At 37.0% G+C, this 16,329-nt stretch overlaps 1 protein-coding gene across 5 annotated transcripts in view; it reads left to right on the top strand.

The window, feature by feature from the left end:
* Kif27 (kinesin family member 27) overlaps positions 1–16,329 on the top strand; it is a 147,953-nt gene that overhangs the window by 92,156 nt on the left and 39,468 nt on the right. The window lies entirely within an intron of this gene.

Here is a 16,329-nt window from a genome sequence, read left to right as displayed (position 1 = left end):
TGATACAGGGTCTCACTATGTAGTTGAGACTGACCTGGAACTCACTATGTAGCCCAGTCTGGTCTTGAACTCACAGCGATTCTCCTGCCTCAGCCTCCTGAGTGTTGGGATTATAGGCGTGCGCCACTACTCCTGGCTCTCCATCAATTTTTAAGCATAAATTTTGGGGGTAGGTCAATCTTAGTTTCTTTTTGGGCTTGAAATACTTCATTCCATGTTCTTCTTGACTTAAGGGTTTGTATTGAAGAGTCTGCTCTGATTCTGATGGGTTTTCTTTATAGATGATTTGTTTCTTTTCTCTAACAGCTTTTAATAGTCTATTCTTGTGTTGAATTTCTGGAATCTTCACTCTTTATGCCTTGGTGTGATTTTCTGATCATGGATAATTGGAGTGCTTACTTATTTGTATCTTGAATTCTTTTTCCAGGTTTGGAAAGGTTTCTGTTTTTATTTCTATGATCAGTTTTTTATGTCCTTTATGTAATCTTCTGATTTTTCATCTTATATTAGTCTTCTTTGCATCATCTGCCCACTATTGGAGTGATTTTTTTGTGATCGCTTGGGATTTTTCAGATGTCTTTCATTGGTGATCACCAACCACAACCCTGTTTTCTAGATTTGATACTCTTCACATTGGCTGACTGCTGCATATACTTTCAGTAGAATTTTTAATTTCTTGGATTTTTATTTGAATCTGTTTTGTGGAATCCAGTTCTTTTTTATGTTGGGCATTCATGGTTTCTGTGTCTATGGTAAGTTTTTTTTTTTTTTTTTTTTTTGGTACCGGGGATTGAACTCGGGTCCTTGCACTTGCAAGGCAGGCCACCGAACCGCTGAGCTAAATCCCCGGCCCAGTTCTTCTATTTTTTAATCTGTATCTACTGTAGATTCACTAATTATTTCCTTCATTGTGATCATCATTTCTTTATTTATCTGTTTTGTTTTTGTCAAGATACTTATTGATTTGTTTTGTTACTTCTGCTGCCCCTATTTCATAAAATTAATCTTGGAGTTTTTTTGTTTTTTTTCTTCCACCTTAGTGCCTCCTTGATTTGCCTTGGGTGAGTTAGGGAGTATAGGTTGCGTCTTGCTTCCATATTTTTTTCATTTTCTTTTTAAAAATTTGTTTTCTGCATTGAAGCTTATAAATTGCTTATGTTAAGTAGCTTTGTTACTGGTATTAAGTCCTCTTTTGGAAATGACTGATTTTCAGAAATGTCTTCTGGGTATAGCTAGTTTTTTGCTTTTGTGTCTATCCCAAGATCCTGACTCTTCCCTTTATGAGTGATGAAAGGTTGCTGTTGTTCCCTGTTTGGTCTAGCACCCAGTTGTTTGGTACAATGGTACCTTGGTTCACTGAATTGGACAAGAACTAAATCAAATTTCTTCATAAACTCAATATCAAACCTAACCGTTAAATGTTGTATGATTCTCATCTAACTTAATTTGTGACCAGAATCATGGAAAGAATTAAGTTCCTGAGTGAGGGTTGAACCCAGGGCCTGAGCTACATCTCTTGTCCTGTTTTTTTTTGTTTTGTTTTGATGGTTGTGACTTTTAAAAATATATACTTTATTAGTGCTTACTAGTTTTCCAGAATCCTGGGTTTCAATGTGGCCGTTTCACATATGCATATATTGTATTTAGACCATATTCTTCTCCCCATCTCTCTTCTCACTCCTCCCCCCTTATTCTCCTCTTTTTGTCTAATAATAGTCTCCCTTCTACTTATTTTTTAATTTTTATTAGTACCTGTGTGCAGGGCGTGATTACATTCCTTGTGAGGATTTGGTACATTTCAAAAGCGTATCTCAATTCTTTTTTTCATCCCCTTTCCCTTCCCTACTTTCTCTCCCCCTTTTCACCTCTTGTTCCCCTTCCCTTGTATAAAAGATCTGTCTCCCTATTTCCTATTGTATGTCTTTTATTTTGCTATTTATTTATATTGAGTTTCTCATATAAAAAAATCATGCAATATTTAAGCCTCTGATTTATTTCCCTTAACATTATAATCTCAAGTGCAAATATTTTTTCTACAAGTGACTCAAGTTTAACCTGCTTTATAGCATAGTAGTGCTCCACTGTATATAAATACCACACTTTGTTTATCTGTTGATGGAATATAGGACACGTCCAAGATTTAGCGATTATGAATTATGCTGTTATAAACACGGATGTGTGTATATTAGTGTAAATTGATGTCTTTAACTGTTTGGGAAGATACCTCAAAGGAGAATAGCTTGATTGAATTTCTATTTTTTAGTGTTTTAAGGAGTCTCCTTACTCATTTCCATAAGGTTGTACTAGTTTACATTTCTACCAACAATATAGAAAGATTAATTTTTCCCTGTATCCTCTTCACTTGTTACTTGATTTCTTTTTTTGTTGTTATTATTTGATTTCTTGATAATAGCCATTCTTTCTGGCGTATGATGGAATATCAGTGTTGTTTCAATTTGTTTTTCTCTAATGGCCTGAGATATTGAATGTTTTTCATGTATTTATTGTCCATTGGTACTTCTAAGAAGTATTATTCATTTTGATTGCCCATTTTTTGATTGAGTCCTTTATTTTGGAGGGCCTAAAATTTTTGAATTTTCATATATTCTAGATATTAATACTCAGTCCAAATAATAGCTGGCCAAATTTTGTTTTGTTTGTTTTGTTTGTTTTAAGACAAGGTCTCATTATGTAGTTGAGACTGCGATGGAACTCACTGTGTAGCCCAGGCTGGTCTTGAACTCACAGTGATCCTCCTGCCTCAGCCTCGTGAGTGCTGGGATTACAGGTGTGCACCACCACACCCGGCTGGCCAAAATTTTTTTTCCCATTCTGTAGGAAGCTCTTTACTCTGTTTCCTTTGCTCTGCAGAAGCTTTTAAATTTAATATGATCCTGCCTGTTGATTCTTGATGTTATTTCTTCTGTAATTGGATTTCTGTTCTAAAGTCCTTGTATATACCTATGTTTTCAAGAGTTGTACCTATTTTATCTTCCAGAAGAGTGTTTATGTTTTAACATATGCCTTTTGATTTTTGTTTAGTACATTGTAAGATATGTGAGTCTAGATTCAGTCTTCTGTTTGTGGATAGACAGCTTTTCCAATGCCATTTGCTAAAGAGGCTGTCTTTCTTCCAGTGTATGTTTCTGGCCCCTTTTTACAGCCCTGATGGCTGAGTGTATATGGGCCTGCTTCTCAGTCCGCTATTCTGTTCCATTGATCTACGTGCCTGTGGGCCAGTATCATGCTTTTTATTCACTGTAGCTTTGTAATATAATGAACTCCGGTATTGCTTTGCTTCCTACTTTGCTCTTGTTGCCCAGGATTGCTTTTTCTATTCTTCATCTCTTCTAGTTTCCTGTGAAGTTTAGAATTGTTTTCTCCAGCTCTATAAGGTTTTGGCATTTGGTTTTTGTTTTTTTGACTAGAATTGCATTAATTTTTTTTTTTTTTTTTGGTACCGGGGATTGAACTTGGGTCCTTGTAGTTGCAAGGCAGGCACCGGACCCACTGAGCCAAATCCTTGACCCTGCATTAATTCTTCATATCAGTTTTGCAAGAATGGCCATTTTTATAATATTGGCTCTGCCTGTCCAGGAAAAAGGATACTTTTCCTTTTTCTGTTGTCCTCTTTTGATCTCCTTTTTCAGAAACTGTAGTTTTCATTGCAGAGTTCTTTAACTTTCCTGTTTAGGTTAATTCCTAAGTTTTTAATTTTTCTTGATGCTATTCTGAATGGTATTGTCTTTCTGATTTCTTTCTCATTAAGTTTGTTATTGATGTAGAAAAATGCTATTGATTTTTGTGTATGGATTTTGTAACCTAATATATTTCTGAATTTGCTTATTAATTCTAGGAGTAATTTGGTGGATTTTTTTGTTCTTCTCTGTGGAGGATCATGTCATCTGCAAATAATGATAATTTGACTTCTTTTCCTGTATTTCCTGTATTTCCTTCTTTTCCCTTTTATTTCTTTCTCTGGCCTATTTGCTCTGGCTAATGTTTTGATTACTATATTGAACTGGAGTGGTGATGGTGGACATCCTGCTCCTTTTTCTGATTTTAGACAGAAAGTTTCCAGCTTTTCCCAATTAAATATGTCAACAGTAGGTTTGTCCTAAGTGGCTTTTATTAAGTTGAGATAACCACTTTTGTTCAAGGTTCAGGGTTTTTTTTTTTTATCATGAATGATGATGTGGCTTTTTTTTTTTTTCTTTTGGTTTTTTGAGACAGAGTCTCACTATCTAGTTGAGATTGCCCTGAAACTCCCTATGTAGCCCAGACTGGTTTTGAACTCACAGTGATCCTCCTGCCTCAGCCTCCTGAGTGCTGGGATTATAGGTGTGCACCACCACCCTGGGCTAGATGTTGCATTTTGTCAAAAGCTTTTTCTGCATCTATTAACAGGTGATTTTTGTCCTTGCTTATGTTTATGTGACTTATTACATTTATTTTTTAAAATTTTATTGGTACATTTTAGGTATACAATATAATGACATTCATCATTGGAGATTTATATCTTGATTCTTATTTTTTCCCCATTCCCCTGCCCTCCCTTCAACTCCTCCACCCCTCTCTATTTACAAAGACTTTGTTTTCATTTTTTCATGTTAATTCCTTTCCCTTTACTTTTCTCTACTCCTCCAACTTCCCCTTTCCCCTTGGACTTTCACATTATCTATTATACTTTTGATCCTTATTTACACTTTCAGTTTCTTACACCAGAGAAACTATTCAATATTTACACTTTATTTATTTCACTTGAGTATCACCTCAATGTTCGTTCATTTAGCTATAAATGTCACCAATTTCTCATTCTTTATGCCTGAGTAGTACTCAATTTTATAAATAAAAACACATTTTCTTTATCCAGTCTCCAGTTGATTTGCAATTGGGTTGTTTCCAAGTTTTAGCTATTACAAATTATGCCACTGTGAACATGGGTGCACATATATCACTGTGGTATGATTCTTTTATTCTTTTGGGAAGATACCCAGCAGGGAAATAGCCTAGTAAAATGGAACCTGTATCCCCAGCTCTTTGAGGCATCTCCATTCTGATTTCTGCAGAGGTTGCACCAGTCTGCACTCCCACTGTAAGACTTAAGTCTCACTTTTACTCCTGGAGCGTGAACAGCCAAGAGGCTTTCACGATGCTGGGCTCAGAAGCTCAGCGAGGCTCCAGGAGCTAGTCAGACAGCGAGAGTCACCCAGGAAGGAACACACCAGGCAAGTTGGCAAATAGACCTTTATTAGTCTGGCCAGACAGCACTCCCCAAGCCAAGTGGCTCAGAGAGGCGGCTAGCTCAGAAACAGAGGCCACTTTATATAGGGCTGAAGGGGGGTTTACACTTAAAACTTACAGGAAGAGGACAATGGCAAAGAATCAGTTGTTCTGACCTAGTGGTTATCAGGCACATACTTGACCGTCACATACTAATGATCAGCAGATTGCTCATCCATTGTTCCATTTACAATTTAGATTATAATGTTCAGAACATTCAGATTACAGGCATGCAAGGAGTGGCGCAATCCATGTTGAGTCTCTGTGTTCACTATAGTCTCCACCCAGCCTCCCAGCTACTTCAAAACAATTACCTAACAACTCACAATTAATCATTAGTTATCCTATAAGGGATGGGGGGAGTGACAGTCTCTAGGTCATTTGCTGGTCAACACAGAGTCGCTCTGGTTCAGTCAGGCTCTTACACCACCAGCAGTGGAGCGGGGCTCCTTTTTCCCCAACTTTCGTGCCAGCATTTGTTATTCTGTGATTTCATGATAACAGCCATTCTTTCGGGGGTGAGGTGAAATCTCAGTGTTATTTTAAATTGTATCTCTCAAATGACCAGTGATGTTGAACATTTTTTCATGTGTTTATTTTGCTGTTCCTACTTCTTTGTCTGAGAAATGTCTGTTCATTTCAAATGCCCATTTTTGGATTTAGTCTTTAAATTTGGGAGGTCTGTTTTTTTTTTTTTAAGTTCTTTATGTATTCTAGATAGTAGACCTTTTCTGAGGAACAGCTGGTAAAAAATCTTTCCCACATGTGGATTGTCTCTTTACACTGTTCGTTTCTCTTGCTGTGCAAAAGCTTTTTAAGGAGAAGAGATCCCAATTTTTGATTCTTTGTACTAGTTCACATGCAACTGAAGTTTTGTTCATGAAGTCTTTTCCTATGCCACTGTCTTCAAGAGTTCTATCTAACTTCTTTTCCAGTTGGTTTAATGCTTTTGTTTTAGTATTTAGATCTTTAATTTTGATTTTTGTTTAGTGCATAGTGAGAGATATAGGTGTAGTTTTAATGTTTGGCAAGTTGAAACCCAGTTTTCCATCACCATTTATTAAAGAAGCTATGTTTCCTCCAGTGAGGGTGTTTGGCTCCTTTGCTAAAGATGAGGTGGCTGTGTCTGGAGTTGTTTCTGCATCTTCTAATCTGTTCCACTGGTCCTTGGGTTTGTTTCTTTGCCAGTACCATGCTTTATTTGCTTGTTTTTTTGTTTTTTGTTTTCTGTGTTTTTGGTACCCGGAATCGAACTTGGAACCTTGCACTTGCAGAACCACTGAGCTAAATCCCCAGCTAGGTACCATACCATTTTTATCACGGTAGCTTTGCAGTATAGTTTCAATGGGGGATTTTGATACCCCATACCTTCTCTTTATTGCCTAGAATTGCTTTTGCTATTCTAGGTCTCTTCTTATTTCAAATGAATTTTTGGATTGTTTTTCTCAAGTCTGTGAAGTATGCTGTTGGAATTTCAATTGGGATTGCATTGAATATATATAGCAGTTTTGGAAGTATGGCCATTTTCACTATCTTGGTTCTTCCTACACGGGAGCAATAAATGTCTTTCCATTTTCTTTTTTGTTTGTTTTTGTTTTTGGTACTGGGAATCGAACTTGGGTCCCTGTGCTTGCGAGGCAGACAGCAGAACCACTGAGTTACATCCCCAGCCCAGCTTTCCATTTTCTGATATCCTCTTCAATCTCTTTTTTCAGAGTGTTGTAGTTTTCAGAATAGAGGTCTTTGATTTTTTTCATTAGGTGGACTCCTAGGTATTTCAATTTTTGGGATGCTGTTGTGAAAGGAATTGTTTGTCCCATTTCTCTCTCAGTGAGTCTGTTTTTCATGTACAGGAAGGCTATTGATTCTTGTGTGTTGGCCTTATGTCCAGCTATTCTATTGAATTTGGTTATTAAGTCTAGAAGACTTTTGGTGGAGTTCTTGGGGTCTTCTCAATAGAGTATTATGTCATATACAGATAATGACAGTTTGACTTCATCATTTCCTATCTTTATTCCTTTTATTTATTTCTCTTTTCTAATTGCTGTGGCTGATGTTTCCAAAACTGCACATTCTTTTCAGCTGTACACAGGTCATCTCCAGAACAGACCACATATTTGCCCATAGGACAGATTCAAGTAAAAGCAAAGGAACTGAATGATCCCCTGTGTAGTATCAGACCATAGTGCAATGAAATTGGAGATCAATAGCAAAAGAAACTGCAAGAATTTCATAAACACATGGAATTGAACAACATACTTCTGAATAACCAATGGGTCAGAGAGGAAATTAAAGATGAAATCAGACAGTTCCTACAATTAAATGACAATGACAATACTATGGGACACAATCAAAGCAATTTTACAAGGGAAATTCATAGCAGTGAATACTCATAGTAGGAAAATAGATCGAGCTCAATTACACAACCTGATGCTGAACCTCAAACTTCTAGAAAAAGAAGAGCAGGTCAAACTCAAAGCTCATACAAGGGAGGAAATTATAAAGATCAGGGCAGAAATTAATGCAGTGGAGACTAAGAGAATGATACAAAAAAATCAATGAAACCAAGAGTTGGTTCTTCGAAAGAATAAACAAAATTTACAAACCCTTAGCCAACCTTATCAAAAAAAGGAAAGAAAGGATGCAAATCCATGCAATTATGAATGAAAGGGTGAAATTACAAGGGACCCAGCAGAAAACCAGAAGATCATCAATACCTACTATAAGGACCTATACTCCAATAAGATAGAAAACACAGACAAACTGGACAGATGAACTCAATCAAACTCTTGAACAGATGAACTTCACACAGAGCATCACACCCACAAAATCATTTTTTTTTTAATTTACAGCTTCAATTTTATTGAATGTTACTGGTTTATTCAGCATTTTTCACTTTGTTGGTTCAACTTTGGTAGTTTATATGTATCCAGGAATCCAATGTTTTGGTGAATTTTCCATTTTATTAGAGTATAGATTCTCAAAGTAGTTCCTAATAATCCTCTTCTTTTCAGCAGAGTCCATTGTAGTTTCACCTTTTCATTTGTAAGTGTACTGATTTCTTTCATGTTTTTATAAGATTGGCTAAGTGTTTGTCTGTTTTGTTCATTTCCCCAAAGAATCAACTCTTCTTTTCACTGATTCTTTGCATTGTTTTTTAAAATTTCAATTTCATTGATTTTTTCTCTATTTCTTTTTTATAATTTCCTCATAGTAGCTTTGGATTTTTATTCATTAATTTTATTGGTACATTTTAGGTATATAATACGATGACATTGATCATTTGAATTTGTACCTTTTATGATATATCTTGATTCTTATTTTTTTCCCCTGCCCTCCCACACCTCCACCCCTCCCTATTTACAAAAACTTTGTTTCCATTTTTTACTTTTCTCATATTTATTCCTTTCCCTTCTTTCCTTTTCCTACCCCGTCCACTTCCTCTTCCCCTTTGGACCTTTTCTTCCTATTTCACATTATCTATTATACGTTTGGGAAACTAGAGACGTTTATAGCTAAATAGATGCACATTGAGGTCATACTTTTAAGTGAAATTGTTGCGGAAGGAATCAGTAAGTGACACACAGAGAGACAGCAGAATGGAAGTAAAATATAAATTTACTCATTGGTAAGGGTCGATCGCACATAAGCCGTGCCTGGATCAACACATTGGGTTACAACTCCTCCTTTTATAGAGTTTTACAGCCTTGACTTCATTTGGGTGGTTACCTTTCATTCTCACAGTTCAAATCACGGTCACAGGATAGTTAATCTTTTCAACGCAGACTTAACAGTTCTTTGCAGTTGGGGAGTCTAACTTTAAGATTTTCCTAGTTATCTGTCCTAGTCCATAGGAAAGGGGTGTTCAGGGTCAGGGGAACAAATGTTAGCAATGGGTTCTTTCACTTAGACACTTTTACGATCAGGTGGCTCCAGTCTCATCGGAGCTCAAGACCTTGACTGTTATCTCAAGGTAAGACCAAATGCCTCATTCAGCAGTTAGTGCCTTCCGTGCCTATTAGTTTTGAGTAAACAAAACAAACTGCTGTTAGAGACAGCAGAAGCCATTTCACATTGTAACACTTTATAGGTTTTGCTATTATACAAGTTTTCCCTATCAAAATAAATAGGACACATATGTAAATACCAAATAGTTTCTCTGATGTGAGAAACTGAAAGTGTAAATAAGGATCAAAATGTATAATATATGAAAAAAGTTATTTTTGTACCAGGGATAGAATTTAAGACCTTGTGCTTGTGCAAGACAAGAGCGGTGCTACTGAGCTAAATCCCCAGCCCATGGATTGTTCTTGTTTTTCTCCAATCTTGACATGCATCATTAGGTTATTTGGGCTTGTTGCATTTTTGTGATGTGAGCAATCACAGTTATAAAACTCCGTATTAGGACTTCTTTCATTGTGTCCCATAGTTTTTGGTATGTTGTACTAGCATTATCTTTTGATTCTAGGAACTCATTTCCTACTTTGTTTTTTCTGTGACTCATTGATTATTCGAGAGTGTATTGGTGAATTTCCATGTGTTTATGTAATTTCTGTGGTTTATTTGGCCATTGATTTCTAGTTCCATTGCAGTATGATATGTGATAATATGCATGGGATAGTTTTGAGACTTTTGCTTTACTTAAATATGCATTGTAGGCTAGTGTGTAGTCGAATGGAGAAAGTCCCATGTGCTGCTGAGAAGAATGTGTACTCTGTTGTTGGGTGGAATGCTCTGTAGCTATCTATTAAATCCAGTTGTTCAGAGGTTTGGTTCAACTCTGATATTTCTTTGTTGATATTTTTATCTAGTTGATGTTTCTATTTCTCATAATGCGGGTTTGATGTTCCCCCATTATGATTGTGTTGATGTTTATCTGATCTTGTGTCTAGCACTGTTTACTTAATCAAATGGGTGTGTTGATAATCAGTGAATATATGTTTATAATTGTTAGCTCTTCCTGATTTCCTTAACCAATATATAGAGAACTTCTTTGCCTCTTCTGATTAGTTTCAGCTTAAAGTATACTTTGTTTGAAAATAGGATAGCTGTTCATATTTATTTTCAGATTCCTGATGCATGAAATACTGTTTTCCATCCTTTGATTTTTAGTCAATGAATTTTTAAAATATATTTCTTATATACAGCATACCATTGGATTTTATTTCTTGACTCTTTCTGCCAACCCCTATCTTTTGATTGGTAAGTTCAGTCCATTCATATTGAGTGTTATTACTCAAAGATACTGACTTATTTCTGTCATTATATTGTTTTACTGTTTCTGATTCCCTTTTTGTCCCCTTCTGCTTAACTGCTCTCTGTCTGATGTATTTATTCTGTTAGACTTTTTGGCTTCTTTGGCTTCGTTGTCTCTTTCTAGAATATCATTGAAAATTTCTTGGTTGGATGCTCATAAGTTTCTTAAGATGTTTATTGTCACGAATAGACCTTATTTCTCCATCAATTTTGAAAGATAGTTTTGCAGTGTATATCAGTCTTGGTTAGAGGTTTTTTTTGTTTGTTTATTTTTAATTGGGCTTGAAATACTCCGAGCTTTTCTGACCTTTAAGGTTTATTTTAAGAAGTTTGCTATGATTCTAATGGATTTACCTTTATATGTGATTTGTTGCTTTTCTGTAACAGATTGTAAGATTCAGTCTTTACATTGTTGGACTTTTGGGATTTTGACTACATGTGTGGAGAAATTCTTTTGTGCTCATGGCTGTTGGGATTCCATATGTCTCATTTACCTGTATGATAAATTCTTTCCCCATATTTGGAAAGTTTTCCTCTGTGATTTCTATAAATACAATTTTTATGCCATTTGTACTTTCTTTTGAATTTTTTGGTAATTCTTCTTATCTTACATTAATCTTTTTTGTGTCTTCTAGCGGCTTTTGGATACATTTATCTGTTTTCTTATTTTTATTTTATTTTGTTTTATTTTTGGTATTGGGGATCAAACTTAGGGCCTTGTGCTTACAAGGCAGACGTGGTACCACTGAGCTAAATTCCTGGCCTCACTTACTGTTTTTAACATGTTTATGATGGGACCATAATTTGTGTCTTGATGCTGGGCAGCTTTGATTTGAATTTGATTGTTCCTGCTGGTTTGAACCACTGGTGATATATGCACGACTGCCTCATTGGACAGTTTGTGCTGCTCCTTAGGGCGTCTTTATAACAATAGTGCAAAAAAGTGTTGATTTTGCAGCCTCAATGTCAGCATATTATAGTTCCCTAATGAAAACATTAATATGGTTAAAAAATTATAATACAGCTGATTTGTGGTATAGCAGTTGTAAATACATTTTATAATACACCAGCAATAGGATACTTATAGGATTTCCATGTTAAAGTTTAGAAAATTAATTATGAACAAACTATTTACAAATATAAATAAATTTTAAATGAAATAAATTTGATTGTAATAATTTTAAAATTGGTGTAAATAATATTAATTGGTATTTATATTTGGGAAGTAATTATTTACTTGATCTTAACCAAAAGATGGAGACACAATGGGTAATAATTATTCAGATTCAATCCACTGAGTGGATTTGTTCCACTTATTAACTGTTTTAATAAAAAGACTGATAGACGTGTTTAGATCTACATGTACCACAGTGGGACAAGTGTGCTGCTTGCTTGAACCACTGGTGGCACACATGGATCTCAGCACTTGTATTGGTCTTCTTACAAATAAAATTGGTATTTCAGGTATCTCTGAGTCATTTGTCCCTGACGTCAGCCATGTCTTCTAGTTCTGATACTGTGTCCTCACGTTGTTGGCTAGTGCTGCTCATATTTTAAGTAGAATTTTTAATCTGTTGAATTTCTGTTTGGTGCCTTTTCATGGATTCCAGTGCTTTGTGAAACTGCGTATTCAGGTTTATATCATTTTGTTTAGCTCAGCTAGCTTTTTATAGGTGTCTTCTGTAAACTCACCTATCATTATTAAGTCAGTTTTCTGTTTAGTAACATCTTTGTGCTTGCTGCTCACCTTATTGGTCTGTTTTTTTAATCTCCTCTTTTATCATTTTGAAAATTGAACTGTGCGGATTTTGATTTCTCCTCCTCAATGCCACATTATTAGTCAGCTTTGGAGGAATTAGGAATTTCGGGAGGCATTTTGTTACCTTGTTTTCATATGTTTCTATTGTTCTTTGTTTTGTGCTGAGTTTTGTATATTGATTATAGTGGAAAGACTTTGTTACTATTATGGAGACCTCTAATGTCTGCTTTTTGGTGTCACACTCTGGGCATAGGTAACTGTGGGCCTTTTCCTCTGTCCCAAGATCTAATCACCTTGGTTAATTTGGGAGGGAAGGCTGCAGTGTTTTGGGTCCGGCACCCAGTTCTCTGAGAATGGACTATAGTATTATTGCTTACACAAAGGTAGTCCCAATATTGGCATACAGAAAGAAACAACAGCAACAACTATGCCACCCTGGCAGTAGCAACAAAAATCAGCAACAACAGTGACATTAAAGACAAATTGGATAATGATATAATTGACAGTGTGAAATAGGAAGAAAGGGGCTAAAGGTGTAGGGAAAGTGGTGGGGGGTAGGCGAAAGATAAGGGAAAAGAGAAAAATCCGAGAAAATGAAAAAGTGGAAATGAAATGTTTGTAAATGGGGAGAGGAGGAGGGGGTGAAGGGAGGGCAGGGACAAGGGGAAAAATGAGAACCAAGACCTGTCATGTAAAGGTACAAGATCCCAGTAATGAATGTAACTGTACTGTATACCTAGAATGTACCAGTAAACTCAACGAGAGAGGAAAAACAAAAGACAAATTAGATATTGACATACCCTTAAAAACAATTATATACATCTTCACCCATAGAAAAGAGAGCTATAATTGTAGAATAAACAAGACAAACCAATATTGACATACAGTAAATATCTACTAAGTTTACCAAGTATGCCTCCACTAACAACAGAACAGTATTCAGCAGTAATAGTAGAGAGTTAACTATCTATTATTAAAGATTAATGGTTGTACTAGTAACGATAGAAGGTATGGAAGGCATGGGATTTAGCTCAGTGGTGCTACCACCTGCCTCACAAGCACAAGGACCGGAGTTCAATCCCTGGTACCAAAAAAAAAAAAAAAGGCAGAAGGTGTGGGGAACAGGAGAATGAAAAAAAGTAAAATTTGAAAAATTAAGCAATGGAAGATGAGAAAAAAGTGAGGCAAAGGGTCCTATTAAGGAGTAGAAGGGAATTAATACACTTATTTAAAAGTAACGGAATGGAGCAAACAAGTGAAAGAAGAAGAAAGACAGCAAAACAAAGGAAAAAATGAAAAAATAAGGAATAAAAGATGAAAAGGAAGAAAGAAAAATGGAGAAAGAAATCTTAAACCCCCCAAAAACCAATGAAGGGGGGAAAATGAGTAAAAAAATTCTCTCTGGTTTTTAATGGTTTCTTTGAGTTTTTAGTGGTTTCCTTCCAGGATATGCAGCCCTGGAATCTAGCGAGTCAGGATCTCCTTGGGTGGCTGTGCGGTCTGTGGGTTTGTGAGGTACTCCTCCTGGTCCAGAGGCTCCTCTGTCCATGTGCCCAGACCAGCAGCTCTCCGGGTTGAGCATCTCCTTGCTCGCATCGGTGGGTGGGGAGAACAGTCAGCCCACTGATGTGTGCTAGAGGCAGTGGGGCAGACTCAAGCAGACTGCTAGGCTGCTAGACTGCAGCTACCTCTGGAAGTCACACTAAATGAGTCTTGCTTCTCACAGTGGAGGATGAGGTCCCTTGTCCTTCCTACGCTGAGCTGAAACTTTTCACAGGGTCTATGTCTGGCTCACTCTGTCTCCACAGTGGTCTCTTGTGGCTGGCTCACTCAGTCACTGTGGTAGGGTAACTCAAACCCTGAAGTTCTGTGGCTCAACCTTAAACCATTAAGTCCCTTCCCCAAATGGCTCCTGATTAAACCCTCTTAAATATGGGGAGGGGCTCTGCACTGAATTTCTCCTCTGACTCTAGCCTGCCATGCAAAAGAAGTCATTTGTGGAGTAAAATCCTCTGCTGTTTTTGTAGTTTTCATGAGCCAAGGGTCTTTCTTAGGGCTAGTGCTGCTGGCCTGGTCTTTTGTTTCTCCCTGGAGCTGTGACGTTCTGAGCTTACCTTCTCTACTCAGTCCTTGGCGGTGATCAGGTTAGTTGCTGCCTCTGCTGCTCTATGCTGAGAGGAAATGAAATGCAAAGCACGTCTGGCGTTGTCCAGCAGCTGTGGCCAGGGCGCCAAATCTGTGAGCACAGAGTTGGTCATGGCTCCCCTCTACTTATCTGAATCTAGCTTATTTCACTTAATGTGATGGTCTTCAGTTCCTTCTGTTTTCTTACAAATGAAATGATTTCATTCTTCTCTACAGCTAGATAATACTCCAATATGTACACATACCACATTTTCTTTATCCATTCATCTGTTTATGGGCACCGAGGCTGGTTCCATGTCTTGGTTATTGTGAATTGTGCCGCAGTAAACATGGGCATGCAGGTATCTCTATACCATAGTGAATTTAATTCCTTCTGGTATATATCCAGGTGTGGAATAGCTGGGTCATAGGGTGGTTCTATGTTCAGTTTCTACACTGATTCCCATAGTGGCCGTACTGATTTACCTTGGCACTAGCAGAGTGTAGGAGGATCCCCCACCCAGCCTTGCCAATATGCATGTATGTATGTATTTGTTTATTTATTGGTACCAGGGATTGAACTCGGGCCCTTACACTTGAGAGGCAGGCACTGGAACCACTGAGCTAGATCCCCAGTCCTTTGCCAGTATTTGTTGCTTTCTGTATTCTTGATGACAGTCGTTCTGATTGGCGTGAAATGGAATCTCAGTGAAGTTTTGATTCACATTTCCCTAATGGCTTAAGATGTTGAATATTTTGTCATATGCTCATCTGCCACTTTTTCTTTTATTTTGAGAAATGTCTTTTTAATCCATTCATCTACTTCTTGATTAGGCTATTGGACTTTTTGGGGTGCTAAGTTTTTAGTTATATATGGTCTAGATATCAGTCCTCTGTTGTAAGGGTAGCTGAAGAAGACTCTCCTCCATTCTGTAAGCTATCTCTTCACTCTGTTGGTTGTTGACCTTGTATGCAGACACCTTTTAATTTGATGTAGTGTCATTTATCGATTCCCGCTATTATGTCCTCTGCTGTTGGAGTGCTATTCAGGAAGTCTTTGCCTGTGGCTGTGTGCAAGTAAGTGGCTCTGTCTTCTTATAGAAGTTTCAAAGTTTCATTTCGTATAGCTGTGTCTTGAACTGATTTTTTTTTAACAGAGTGAGAAATAGAGGTCTGTCTTCAATCATCCACATATAGATGCTCAGTTTTCCCTGGATCATTTTTTAGGAATGCTGTCTTTTCTCCATATATATTTTGGGGTCTTTGTCAAGAATCAGATAGCTGTAATTGCATGGGTTTGTTTCTGTATCCTCCATTCTATTCTGTTGATCTATGGGTCTGTTGTTTTGTTTGTTGGGTACTAGACTTGAACTCGGGCCCTTGCCCTTGTGAGGCAGGCGGCAGAGCCTTGAGCTAGATCCCTGGCCCATAGGTCTGTTTTTATGCCATGCTATTTTTGTTACTGTGGCTTTGTGGTATAATTTGGAATTGGATGTTATGATGCCTCCAGTCTGGCTCTTATTGCTTCAGATTGCTTTGGCTATTCTGGGCCTTTTGTGTTTCCCTTGAATGTTAGGATTTTTTTTTCAGTTCTGTGAAAAATATCATTGAAAATTTGATATGAATTGCATTGGATCTGTAGATTGCTTTCAGTAACATGGCCATGTTAACAATATTCTGCAGACCCATGAGCATAGGGTGTCTTCGCCTTCTAGTGCCTGCTTCAGTTTCTTTCTTCAGTGCTCTGTATTTTTCATTGTAGAGGCTTCTCACCTCCTTGGTTAGATTGATCTCTAGATATTTTTTAAAGCTACTATGAATGAATTGGCTTTCTGATTTCTTTCTCAGCTAGTTCACTACTGGTATGTAGAAAAACTATTGATTTTTTTTTTTTTTTTTTTTTTTTT

Source organism: Fukomys damarensis, unplaced genomic scaffold (assembly GCF_012274545.1).
Source record: "Fukomys damarensis isolate Sample0158 unplaced genomic scaffold, DMR_v1.0_HiC HiC_scaffold_4, whole genome shotgun sequence".
NCBI classification, from domain to species: Eukaryota; Metazoa; Chordata; class Mammalia; order Rodentia; family Bathyergidae; genus Fukomys; species Fukomys damarensis.
This window is presented reverse-complemented; position numbering and strand designations above follow the sequence as displayed.